Here is a 12,864-nt window from a genome sequence, read left to right as displayed (position 1 = left end):
GAAAGAATAGGGAAGTGGCTTTTCCCATCATGAAACTCGGCAAAGTAATTATAGTCCCACACCAATCCTAAGGGCCCTACTGAATCAATTTCTTTCTTAACTTTCCTGTAAACACAGTCCTACTGGGCTAGGGGCCTGTATACAAAACCCTCTCTCTCAAATGCCCAATTCTCTAAGTATCACCAAGCCTTCCTCTGTTGTCTTCTAGACTCTAATGTCTTTGGGAATCTCAGCTTGTGATTACTAAATGTCCCTAATGGCCTCATGAGCAAGTCCAGCAAGGACTGGTTTCTTCATACTGCCTTTGATTATGGGGCCTTTATCTCAAGTTACATTTGCTTCTCTGCTTTGCTGACAATCAAACTGATCTCGTTTTCCCCTTTGTCCCATACTCCATGAGTCAGGCTATGAGGGAATTCTTATACCCTTTTAAAATCTCCAATTTGAACAGTATATAATAGAATATTCCTTAATTATCATAGTTTTTCTTACTGAGCAGTTCTTAAGGTCCTGTCTGTCTATATGCTGAGCCCCAGGATTTTACTTTCTCTATATTAAAGGTCCGAACTAGGAAGTATGCTTTATAATTTCTATGTTGTTTATGCCTTCCTCACCATCTGATGTTTCACATTGGTTCCAAGGTTTAGCTGCTTAGCACACATCTGACTTGTACTCTCCCTATGCGGTGCCAGCTGCAAGAGACAATGAACCAACAGCTCCAGCTGCTCTTCCTGTATTCCCTTTTTCTGTCTACTCAGAGTCTCATGCAGAAGGCAGCATCTGCACGTCTTTTTCTCATTGTAATATCTCCTTTCTGTGGAAAAGTTCCTTTTAGGCAAAGAGCTGAGCTTCAGCTATAAGTCTCATCACCCATAGCAAGGACCACACAACGGCCCTAACAGCCTACTTACAACCCTGTCCCATACATACTACTATCAGGTATTAAATATATTGTCTAGTCCATCAGCCAATGGAGAGACATCTCCATACACACATACTGGAATCCATTCATCAAAGATACGTGACAGCACATACACATACACATAAAGGACAATAACCAACCTCAGGTTCCCTGCAAGGACACACTATGCTTTCAAGTGCTCAACCATGGTTGAATGTATTATCACCATGGAATAAAGATTCAACTGTCACTAGCAACAAAACACAACAACCCGCCAGGCAGTGGTAGCACACGCCTTTAATCCCAGCACTCGGGAGGCAGAGCCAGGTGGATCTCTGTGAGTTCAAGGCCAGCCTGGGGTACCAAGTGAGTCCCAGGAAAGGCACAAAGCTACACAGAGAAACCCTGTCTCGAAAAACCAAAAAAAAAAAAAAAAAAAAACACAACAACCCATACCACCTGGTAGAAAGTACTAATCTGTACTGTGTGGACAATGATCTATGATAAACATGCTTTTGCTTTTTATTGAGGGACTGTATTAAGTATATGCCCATCAAGAGTAAAAGAACAATAGCAAGTACCTGATAGAGAGGAGTATCAGAAAGATAATAAAATAACATTAATTTGATGCTCACAACAGCTTGCAGAGTTGACTGGAGTAGCTTGATTGACAGTGTAAACAAAAGTAAAATCAAATTAGAAATCAAATGGGAAAGCTAGGGTAGTCATGTGGATATTCCAGTTGGCTTTGTCTCCGTGGATCAGCTTTTAATGGATCAACTTCCTGCTTCCCATTCACACAGCTGGCCTTTTTATATGATGAGATTAAAAAACAGTAATCTACGTGGAAATAGTTCACCTTCTAGCTGTTCTAAAAGATGCAATGTTTTTATTGTTGGGTTGTTCTGCTCTTTCCTGTCACAGAGTTGGGGTGTGGATAGTCAATCCCCAGACAAGAAGTCTTGAAGGACACTTTAAGACAAACGTATTTGAGTCTGAAACGAGAGGGTGTCCTGGTTTGAATTCTGTTTCTGTGCTAAAAAGCACTCTATCCAGGGCAGCTTAGGAAAGTTTATTTCAGCTTATAGATTCTACTTTATCATTGAAGAAAATCAGGAGAGGAAAGCAAGCAAGAACTTGAAATATAAATCATGGAGAAACACTATGTGTTGGCTTGTTATCATAGCTTATGGTTACCTACCTTTCTAATACAGCCAACGACAGCTTGCTTAGGAGACAGCACCACCTTTTCTGGGCTGCAATCTCCTACGTTAATTAAAAACCAAGACAGCTATCTACAGGCAATCCCAATGTATGTAATTCTCCAAAAAAGTTTTTTTTTTTTTCTCTCAGATAATTCTAGGGAATCACATGTTGAAAATTACAGCTAACTAGTACAGTTGGCCAACTCTGCTGCCAGAGCCCAGTTTTCAGTGAGTTCAAATAACACATGACAATTCATTAATATACTGTACTTTACAGTAATATTTGGATTGGACACTCCATCTTCAAACAGCTCAGCCTGTGATATCATCACCTCCTGGAGAGGCTATGCAGCCTCTCCTCCCTGACTCCTTTGTATTCAGTCCTTCTGCACATCCTGCTTTCTACGGTGAATTGTATACACATTTCTCAGCTTGAACTTTCACAGTGCCTTCTAAGTGGCTTTTCACGATCTAGTATTTCCTTTAAGCGAAATTTCAGCCAATATCTTTTTCAACAAAATTTTCCTTGTTTTTTATTTGCAGTCATTTTCAATTGTCATTTGTAAACTTGCCGAAAACTATTTTTTGGATGTAGATCCAAATTTGATTTGTTTTCTTGCTTCTTAACTTGAGTACTTCATTTAATTTTTTTTTAATAACTAACATCTTAGGTATCTGAAGCCCTAGTCTCAGACTGAAAGGAAGCTCCTTACTGCCACAAGTCTGAACCTCTTTGTTTAATTAAATGTTTAAATTGGATTTTTATAGCACAATATTTTTTCAACAAAATTTTCAGCTAAGAATCCAGGTACAAATGGTTTTTTCACACCCACAGAACTAATAATCCATGATTTTTATTCTTTTTTACTTTCCACTTACATCAGTTAATGCCTTTCTGAGCTCATCCCTTTTCTGTGCTTTGTTACATACAACAAACAGCAAGTACACAATAATCTTCAGAACTTTTCTGTTCCTTTCTTATAGAACAGTTTGGTCTGTCTAAGTTACTTATTAGATTATTGCATTCGATCAGCACAGATTCTAAAATTGCCTGTTTCTTCTTTGTTCTGTATGTACGTTAACATTGGAGAAACCATAAAGACTAAGTATTTTCCACACCACATCAAAGAGGTCCAAGTTGTTGTCATCTCCCATACTTGGTGACAATGTTTGAAAATTTTATAAGATTATGTCCATCCAATTTTCCCTTTGCAAATGGGCCTTTCTTAATTATAACAAACAACTAATTAGATCGGATGTGAATATTCTGTTCCCAAAAGTGTTAACCCCATGTTTTTAGTTTTCATTAACATTTGCTTGAATTGCTTTGACACAAGGACTTGTTTGGTTTGACTTAGTTTTACGTGGGTCCCACAGTTATGAGATTACCTTCAGCCTCAGAAGATATTTTAGGTTTTGGACATTTCTTACTGTTAAGGATTATGGATCAAGAACTGTAAGGATTATAGTGTAAGGATTGTGGAGATCCTTCAAAACATATGAGCTTGTTTTTTTTTTAACTCTTCCCCAGCTAGTACACTGATTTGAAAGGATGTGTAACACTTAAGAGGTATAGTATCACAGAAAGAAGTCAACAGCCAGGGGTCGGCCTTGAGGCATTGTAGTTCCTCTCCATTTCCTTTTTATTATCAGCTTCCCGGATGCACCTGCAATGTGACTTGCCACTGTGCCTTCTCGACCATAATGGACTATTGGGTTCTTGCCAGGAACTCATGCACAATATAAAGGTAACCAACACAGGAAGACTGTGGAACTCTGTGGCTTTAATGGGAGTGGCAGTATACTTGTAATCCTAGCATTGGGTGCAGACAGAAGTGGACTGTGAGTTCTAGCTCAACTAGAAGCTGGCATAGCAAGCTCTTAACTCCAAAACAAGAGCAAGGATAGCTCAGAGGTACAGTGCTTACCTATCAAGGCCTTGTGTTTGATCCTCAGTAAAAAAAAAAAAAAACTACAAAAAATATAACAACAATAAAGAAAACTCAAACTGTAACTAAACACTTTTTTTTTTATTAATTGAAGACTTCTATCATTTATACCAGACTTCCACAGTCATCTTGTCTCAATGAATATCTTTTCATTTACAAAAGGATTCACAGTCTACCTTTCCAATTCTTTTTTTTTTCTTTAATAAGAAATTTTCTACTCACTCTACATACCACCCACAGATCCCACCTCCTCCCACCTCCCATCTCCCAGCCTCCCTCCCAGCACACTGAGCCTAGGCAGGTCCAAGTGCCTTCCCACTGTACCAAGGCTGTGCAAAGTGCCACACCATAGGCACCAGATTCCCAAAAGCCTGCCCATGCACCAGGGACAGATCCCCATCCCCCTGCCTGGGTGCTCCCCAAATAGTTCGAGCCAAACAACCGTCTTCCGTATCCAGAGGGCCTAGTCCAGTCCCATGGGTGCTTCATAGCCACTAGTCCACAGTTTATGGGCTTCCACCAGTGTGGCCGGTCATCTCTGCACTTCTTCCCGTCATGATCTTGACGTTCCCCACCTGCAGAATCCCTCCTCTCTCTCATTGATTGGATTCCCGGAGCTCAGCCTGGTGCCTAGCCATGGATCTCTGCATCTGCCTCCATCAGTCACTGGACAAAGGCTCTATGAATATAGGGTATTCGCTAGACCGGTCGCCAGAGTAGACCAGTCCAGGCACTCTCAGGACCACTGCCAGCAGTCCAAGGTGGTGTCATCCTTGTGGGTTCCTGAGAGCCTCCCCAGCACACTGCCTCTTCCTTTTCCCATGATGTCCTCATTTATCATGGTATCTGCCTCCCTTCCCTCCCACTCTGTCCCTGTTACCTTTCCAATTCTTTCTATGCATTTTCCACTGCATATTGTAATTTCATTTTTAAAATCTGTGTTTCATTGACAAGGAGAGTTATCTATTTTTGCCATGTGATGAAGCCATGTCTCCACAGAAAAACTGGGTCAGTTAAAGCAACAATAGCATGGCTCATGGTCACAGTGGTTTGATTTCCTAAGAGCAAAATCCTGTGGGAAATTTGGAATGTTCCTAAGAAAGGCCCAAATATTTTTCCACCAAATAAATATACATTTCAGTTGTTTTTACACAAATGTGCAACATGCTTTGAGGATTTATAGAGTCCAGATCACAAGGACATAACCAATAAATAAATTTCAAAATCATTTACTAATAGCTCTGTCTTAATTCTTCTATCGAACTTCATAATGTCTCAGTCACTACTTTAACTGAAGGCTCCAGAAAAAAAGGGGGGGCTATCATAACATAGATCATGATTAGAAAAATAGAATAGCTTTAAAAGGGTGTCCATGAGTCTTTTCTCATGTGGGGTAGTTTAAATAATAATGGCACCAGTAAATTCATTTATTTAATTGCTTGGTCCCCAGCTGGGGGAATTGTTTGGGAAGGCTTAGGAGGTGTGGTCTTGTTGGAGTAGGGTGTGTCATTGGGATTGGGCTTTGCGTTTTAAAAGATCTATGCCGTGGGGCAGTGGTGGTGCACACCTTTAATCATAACACTCAGGAGGCAGAGCCAAGTGGATCTCTATGAGTTCAAGGCCAGCCTAGTCTATAGAGCGAGGTTTACACAGAGAAACCCTGTCTCGAAAGTCTGTGCCATTCCAAGTTAGCTCTCTCTTTCTCTACCTCCTGCTTGTGGATCAGAGGTAAGCTCTGGGCTACTGTCCCAACACTATGCTTGTCTGTCTGCTTCCATACTCCTTCCATGATGGTCATGAACTGTAATCCTTTGAAGCTGTAAACGCCCATTAAATGCATTCTTCTATAAGTTGCCTTAGTCATGGTGTTCTGTCAAGGCAATAGGAAACTAAGGCAACATGAAATCTAATTTATCCTCAAACTACTCTTTCATAACTTGAGCTCTAGCAAGTGAGAACATAATGTTATCTCCTTTCTCTTCTGCTATATTTTATGAGCCACTATGAATTATAATATTTAATGAATAACTTTGGTGAGAATATAAGAATATTATTAGATATAACACTTCTACCTCACATACACAGCAATAGCAACAAACACAAAGGAGGATCCCGATGAAAGAGGGATATAAGGGAGAGAGTGGGGTATATATGGCCAAAAGAGTATGAGACTCTCAATAGATAAACACAAAATATATTTGAAAAGATGGATGTGAAACAGAAACAAAAATAGGAACCTGGGAGAAAATGACAGGTACATGGCCTTCACATCAAAAACCAGGCAATGTGGCCTAATAATTTAATAACTACGTGGGAAAGAAGATTGCATTTATCTTACACATGTGAAGTAGAAGACAAGATCTAAACTCTGCTTGAGGCCATAGTTACTGGGAGACTTCTGGGTTATTTACAAAGGCTTGAAAATGTCAAATAATTAAGTAAGTTAAATAAATATACAAAATTTATGAAAACACTTAAAATTCTGTAATAAAAAGACATTATAGGGAAAAGGTTATAATTTTGATAATAACCACAGCAGTATACAATGGAAAGCAATTAAAATTACCTTAACATTAACAGGAGAATGAATAAATAAATTTCTAAGATTCATATCACTAAGTACTATGCAACCGTTACAGTTAAGTGTAGCTATAAGTAGCAACAATAAAATATCCCATCAAATAATTATGCTAATGGAAAACTAAGCCAAGAAATAAAATTACATTACCACAGATACAGTTTGAAATCACAAAAATAATATACATTGTATATAAACACATTCATAAGTTACTATATATGAAAATGTAAAATACCAGGTTCAAAACAATTATTACTTAAGGATATGATGAGAAAAAAACAACATGAATAAACATTTTTAGAAAGTTTCTTTTGTATATGAAAATTTTTAAATAAAATGTCTTGCTTACTTTTTATAATTTTTGCATAAATGGAATAGTTTAATCTATTGTTTGTGATTGAAACAAACATAATTTCATACTTAACTAAAAAAATCATGTTTCTTATTCAAAAACAGTTCTTGTTTTACAGAGAGCAAGGAAACATAATAAGTAAGCAGTAAACGCACAATTCATCCTAAGCCTTTTCCATATGAAATACATAAAAGCCTTTTAACATATGAAATACTCATTTATACAACTGAAAATAGTCTTCTAAGTCCCAGAACTTTTTTTAAGTTATCAGACACAGCCCCAGTGCCAGGCAGCGCTCCGCATGTTGAAGTCAGGGAACAGACAGAGGTAGGGTAGTTCCTGGTGGAGCTTCGAGGCAATGGGGAGAGGTAAATAAACAAAATTAGTCCATTAGAAGCCTGACAGGAATGGCACCGGCCACAAAGAAAAGCTGAGCAGAGTTTCAGGCTCAGTTGTTATCTAAATGAGGTGTGCAACACAAAACAAATCAAACCAACACGAGCCCCAGCTCAGTGTTAAAGCACTATCAGAATAAAGACCGGAGGCGGTGTGAGAGCAAACATGAGCACACACACGTGTGTGGAGCACACTTCTGATAGAAAACACAGCAGAGGCTGTGACACCAAGGATCTCAGTGGGCTGGAGAGCAGGGCAGTGGGGGAGGAGGAAGGAGATGGTGCAGGAACTCTGTGGAATCCTACAAATGGTGGAAGGGCCCGCCCAGTTTTTATGAATTAGATGGGAACCCTTCTGAGAATTTTGAGGTATGATCTGACATTTGTAAAAGTTATTCTCTGACTTTGGTGAAGCTGCAGCAAAGAAAAAGGAAGGGGTCAGGGAGACAAGTCAAAAGCTATTGTAGTAATCTAGTGAGAGACGGTGGTGCCTAGAGTCCTGGTAAAGCAGCATTTAAAGAACTTCTGTCAATGTGTTAACAGTTCTGGGAACTGTCGGATCTTAAAGCTCTCTCTGTGTGTGTTTTTGAAGCAACATGTGGCATACGAATTTAGAGGGCACCTTAACAAGGACACGCATGACGCTGGCATGCGCAGTTCAGTGTGATAATTGTAGGTACATGAGCTTATATACTAATGGTTTGGCTAGAAAAAAGCTAAATGACAAACAAGGAGCAATCCTCTTTCTAAACCCAATGTTTGTGGAGGTTTGGAAGGTTTATCCATGTGGCATGAAGAACAACAACAACAGCAACAAAATTCAACGAGGTTCTCTGACAGTATTTTTTCTTCTTTTTCTTTATTTTTATTATTTATTTTGATGTACTCATTTGTGTCCGACAAGATAACCAGCACTATTTGTGTACTTTTATGAGGTGGATTATACTACTTGGAAAAAGTCCCTGGGTCTCTATAAGATGAAGAAAATGATCCCATGTTGGCTAAAAGTGCATTGTACTGACTGATTTGTCTCCCAACTCCTGAAAAGGCCTAAGGAAAATGCTGTAAGTGTTTGGGAGTTGCTGTTTTTGAGCCAAAGATCAATTCAGTGTTTGCTTCCTTCCAGTTCTCTTTGTTCCCCAGTGCAACAGAAAAGAACAGGAGAATCTACAAGACAAGGTGGCTCCTGGAAGCCCAGAAAATGACAGCTTGTGTGAAACCCAAATCCACTGCTTGCTAGATGCCTTAGACAAAAAATAGTCATCTTGTAAATTTTTCAATTAATGCACTAAACATATGATATGTAACTCATCATGAATAATACCATAATCTGTTTTGATTTGTGCCACTAACCCCTTAATCACAAAACAATTTCCAAATGAACAATTTATTCAACAATGATTAAGGTTTATTTATGTTATTTTAGAAGCTTAAAAATGTTGTTCCAATTATTGAAGAACATCTCAGAGTTGACATTTTAAAAGGAATTCAGATGGCTGAGATTTTACTAAGTGACTATCATATCCAGATGATGGGCTATTGTTCCTGTCAGATGCCTGAGGAGCTGCTAATCAAGATGACTCCCACATAGAAGGCAGGAGGAATGCTGGTGACTCCCATCCAGCCTGCTACCCACATGCTGCCCAAGGCCAACAAATGAATGTCTGCCCTAGATAGGGTTTTAATTACAGTATTCAGAAGCATACCTAGCTAAAATACATGTCTTTAAATACTGCATTGTGTCAAATCTCTCATATAAATATTATTCTACTACTAAAATGAAAATTCACCTGTCCAAGATTGTGGAACGACCAGTAATTTTAAATACAAATAAACTTCTATGAGAAACTTTAGTTCTAGTATAAATCTCAGGAAAATGTTTTACTCCATTTACAAATGCAAGTTTTGATCATGTTAGTTATTGTTTCTGTGGGGGAGCAGCCCCCACCATTATTTTACCCCAGGGACTCTTGAGGAATGAGGAATAAGAGACTTAGCTAGAAATAGAGGGGAGAGGAACCGAGAGAAAACACAGGATAGACTCGGGTGGGCCTAGATCCTTGTCCACCGGCCCAGAACTTTATTCCAAAGGTCTGTTTGTAAAAACTCCCAGTCTTCGCCCAGTGTCATGTGACTCACCTGCAATCTTAGCCTCAGAAGACGAAAGTAAGAAAAGACAGAGTTCGGGATTGTCAGGATCCTGTCTTAAAAACTCAAAAAGAAAAAACATCAAACAACAAAAATTCCAAATCTTATATCAGTTTAATCAACTTTCTCTATGCTATCTCTGTGAATAAAATTTGCTATAGAAAAGCCACACATCTGGGATATCTGTGTCTCTTCAATATATAAGGACTTTCATCTGAGCTACAAATAAGTCAACCTGATCACTCCTATGTTGATTTTAAAGACCCAGTGTATCTTTGAAAGTATAGATGAAATTAGTCATTTTCTTGGAAAACAAAATATAACTAAATCATTTGTAGTAGAAATAGAACATAAGATGACCAGTTTTCATAAAGGGAAAATTTTTCTTTATCCCTCCAAAAGCAAAAGATTACTTCAGTATGTAATTTTAAAAGCTACATAACAATGATTTTCATTCTAAGAGACTTCTATAATTACAAAACATCCATAGAATGGCATGTGAAATTGAGTTCAACATTTGACTGAGATTCCAAGAACAACACAGATAAACTAAATTTATGAATACTGATGAGTATTCAATAATAAAATAACCACCATCACATTTCAAAATTATGACTCAGTGGATCTAATTCCAAGAATACGTAGACAGATCAATAATAATCATGGTGAGAAAGGAGTCAAAAATCAGTTGGTCACCTCATAGATATTAATGAGGCATTTGATAGAATCTAACAAATACTTGTTTTTTTGTTAATGACATAAATATTAATATTGGAGAAGTATTTTGTAACATGAAAATTATACATAGCACATTCAAATCTAACATTATGCTTTAAAGGAAAATACTGGAAGCACTGTCAGTAAAATAAAATGTAGATCATGGTGTCAGTATATCACTATTAGTAAATGTATGTTATTTGTGACTTATATATTAATTCATAAGTGAATTTTAAATGTCCACAAAAGCATTTAATCATACAGAATTTCGTTTTCTTATATATTTTAACACTTTGTGGTCCGAACCTGCCTTGTTTGATATCTAGGTTACTATGTCAACTTATGCTTTTAAATGTGTATTTACTGGGTTTATTTTGTTAGTCAAAAAGTGTTTTTCCTTAACAGTTCTTTTTATGTCAACTGTAAATTGAACCATTGTATGTATTATGTCAGTAACAGATTTAATTAATGATTAAAAATCCCACAAGCAGGCGAGGGATGTAGCTCAGTTTCCAGAGTGTGTCAAAACACAGAGCCCTGGGCTCAGTCCCCAGCATAAGATACACTGGATATGGTGGCATGCCTGTAATCCCAGCATTTGTAAGGTGGATGCAGGACCACAAGTTCAATAGCATAGTGAGTTCAAGGTCAGCTTGGCATACATAAGACCATGTCTCAAAAACAAAACAAAACAACAAAAAGCGAGAACATCTAAGAAAATGAAGTCTGGAAAGAGGGGGCTGCAGCTCTGATTAACTAGTGTTTGTACTTCCTGAAGCACTGACATCAATGTGTGAGCCTGAACTTCTGAAAAATACGGCAGTGATGCACAAACATCTGCATGTATGGTCTGTCTGTACATCAGCGGAAACTTTCTCCTCTCAGAGCACTGCTGTTTCTAAATGAACAGTGCCATGAGGGTGGAGGTCAGCCCCGAGACAATTGTAGAGTGAATAGTCCTGTGTTCGAAGAAACACTCTGACTTGTCACAGGAGAACAAGGACACACGTTGTAGACCCTTTGTCTGGCTGATCACTGAGGCTTCTAACAGAGGTTTCAATTGCTTCCTTTCTACCCTGCAAGGTTGCTATCTTTGACCAAGTATACTCAGGTATCACAGGTTGGAGGGGAATCTGGAAAGTAGTTTCTAGGTTTAGATAGCAGCAATATTGCCAATTCAGTCACAATAATTGGATAAATATTTGAGTAATTCTGCACTCTTTCTACACCCTCAAATGCTGACATAGTCTTTACAAATACATGAAAAAAAAGAAAACGAGAGTGGGGAGAAAAGATAATGGGTGGGGGGAGAAAAGAAAGCAGATCCCAGTATCACAGGCATGTTCCCCAGGTGTTTTGGAGGTTGAGACAGGACTATTGAAAGTTCAAGGCCTTGCTGGTTTTGTGGGGGTTGTTTGTTTGTTTGTTTGTGGCTGTTTTCGAGACAGTGTTTCTCTGTGTAGTTTTGGTGTCTGTCCTGGATCTTGCTCTGTAGACCAGGCTGGCCTCGAACTCACAGAGATCTGCCTGCCTCTGCCTCCTGAGTGCTGGAATTAAAGGCATGTACCACCACTGCCCAGCCTCAAGGCCTTTCTAGACTATGAAGTTATTCCAAATCCTGGGCTCTACTCTAGCACTTTACTTCCTGATCTCCCTGAAGTGAGAGGATCTCTGCCACATGCTACCACCACCACATTACTGCTTCTCCAAGACTTGCCCACCACAATGGAGTGAAAACCCCTAAAACTGTGAGCCCAAATAAATCCATCTCTACTACACTACTTTGGTGAGGTTTTGAAAAATATGAGAAGTACTAGCTTGGATCAGTGACACCAAGAAGGAGATTCATCACTGTGACAAAACTCATCAAGAGGTTCACAAATACCTGGAATGTCTTTAGAGTGTTTTTAAAGTAGCCAGCTAGACAATCTTTAGAATGTTATAAACAGAGCTTACTGGAACATTCAGTGGGAGTTTGGAAGATCCAAACATGTGGACAGTAGACAGAGCTTGTGAGATCTCATGGGGTAATGGAACAGAAGACTGTTTTAGTAATTGTATTAGAACTTAGAAAACATCAATGGGGCCAGTTTCAGGAATAATGACAAAATTCCATCCACATAATGGATATTTCTCAAATCTACCCAACTAAATGCTTATCAGATTTAAAAAAAAAAATAGCTCAAGAGGATCATGTAGATTGGTGTTTGACCAAACACCTAAGCACCATATCCTAACAAATTTGGCCCAAATTTAATAATAATATATCCATAGAAGATTATATCTTGTCAAAAATATTAAGAATGCATGAGAATATGATTAAAATATATTCAGAGAATCAATACCTCTAATAAGCATTCCGTTGTTCTCATTTGTGGAACAAACACACATACTGGATTGTCCAATGTAGAGTGGTCATCCCTGAAACCATATACACACAGAAAAGCAAAATGGACTCAGTGGGTTTTATTTATATATTTGAACACACATGTATGTATGTAATAGTAATATTAGATAAAATTTCAGACTTGGATTTTTGATATTAGAACTACAGAGACATTGTTGAAGGAATGCAAGTATTTTTTTTTCTTATACATAGGACAGTTGTATAATTTTAAG

The sequence above is a fragment of the Peromyscus californicus genome, unplaced genomic scaffold (genome assembly GCF_007827085.1).
Source record: "Peromyscus californicus insignis strain IS unplaced genomic scaffold, ASM782708v3 Scaffold_9__1_contigs__length_137607984, whole genome shotgun sequence".
Classification (NCBI taxonomy): Eukaryota; Metazoa; Chordata; class Mammalia; order Rodentia; family Cricetidae; genus Peromyscus; species Peromyscus californicus.
This window is presented reverse-complemented; position numbering follows the sequence as displayed.